The following is a 1,197-nucleotide window of genomic DNA, read 5'->3' on the forward strand; positions in this document are numbered from 1 at the left end:
CCTCTCTCCCTCCTTCCTTCCTCTACTAGTTCCAGCTGTCCTAATTTACAATGTCATAAAGCCTTTAATTTACACTTAAATTATGTTTACTTTTAAGAGCTGGCCGAAACTGTTCCAAGTCTTAAAGTTAATAATTAGTGTTAAATGAAAGTACAAGTAATTCAACTATTATTAATTTAATTACCTAAGGGCCTTCCTTCTTTCTTCTTGCCTAATGTTTGTAAATAAAACTAACCAAAATACAATGCAAAGTTACTTTTTAATACAATGGTCCTTCTTACATCTGCTTGACAGCAAAAATTATTAGATTGCAATCATAAAAGAAAACTTACTTAGGCCATTTGATTCTATTAAAAACAATGTCATTTTCAATGTCAATTTCACTCAATCTTACCATTCTCTTTTGTACTGTCTCCTCTCTCCTCTTTGTCTCTGTCCTTTTTGTCTCTTTCCCCTTTCTCCTCTGTCCTTTCTCCTCTGTCTCCTTTCTTCTCTTTCTCCCTGACTTCTTTTTCTGCTATAAATAGTTATTTTTTGCTTTTTAATGTACAACACAAACATATAAACAACTTACCAAGTTCATCTACCAAAAAAAGGCATTATAGTTATCACTATAGGGTTACACATTCCCAACTTACCATCAGATGGATGGACCTCAATGAGGACATCCTCTATTGGGGCAGCCATTACTTTTTGATTTTGAACTTACAGTTTCAGGTGTCTTATTTTATATCCTAAAGGTCACATTTGACACTTGGTGTTCTTTGATTGGCTGTGAATGACGCAATGACTTCTATTTCGGTATTCTTCTCCCACACATTTTTATCATCAGTCCTCTCACCTGTGAAGATAAACACATATCACCTGCATGATAACTTCGAGACTAACTTTCTCTCAGCCGAGACTAACTTTCTCTCAGCCTTCCCTTTTGAGTTAGTAAGTTTAAAACAAAAATGAGTGTTTGTGTTTATGTTGACGTCTCACGCACATACTAGTTCCACACCTTTGTTTTCAAAAAAGGGGATCCATAGTTTGTATGTCTTAGCGTTACAAACGAGTTCCTCTCCTTTAGGGGATCAATAGTTTGAATATTTGGCATTCAAACTAGTTCCACTCCTGTTTCAGGGGATCAATAGTTTGAATGTTTGGCATTCAAACTAGTTCCACTCCTGTTTCAGGGGATCAATAGTCTGTTGT

At 35.5% G+C, this 1,197-nt stretch overlaps 2 long non-coding RNA genes across 2 annotated transcripts; both read right to left on the minus strand.

The window, feature by feature from the left end:
- Positions 1–22: 22 nt before the first annotated feature.
- On the minus strand, positions 23–429 carry LOC109584654 (uncharacterized). Its single transcript, XR_002186108.1, has 4 exons — positions 257–429; positions 185–211; positions 91–120; positions 23–40 (listed from the first exon to the last, which is right to left on the minus strand). It is a non-coding gene; the product is annotated as an uncharacterized LOC109584654 (long non-coding RNA).
- Positions 430–574: 145 nt separating this feature from the next.
- On the minus strand, positions 575–937 carry LOC109584653 (uncharacterized). The gene is made up of 2 exons (XR_002186107.1): positions 889–937; positions 575–841 (listed from the first exon to the last, which is right to left on the minus strand). It is a non-coding gene; the product is annotated as an uncharacterized LOC109584653 (long non-coding RNA).
- Between the last annotated feature and the right edge of the window lie 260 nt (positions 938–1,197).

This window comes from Amphimedon queenslandica, unplaced genomic scaffold (genome assembly GCF_000090795.2).
Source record: "Amphimedon queenslandica unplaced genomic scaffold, v1.1 AMPQUscaffold_13184, whole genome shotgun sequence".
In the NCBI taxonomy this organism is placed as follows: Eukaryota; Metazoa; Porifera; class Demospongiae; order Haplosclerida; family Niphatidae; genus Amphimedon; species Amphimedon queenslandica.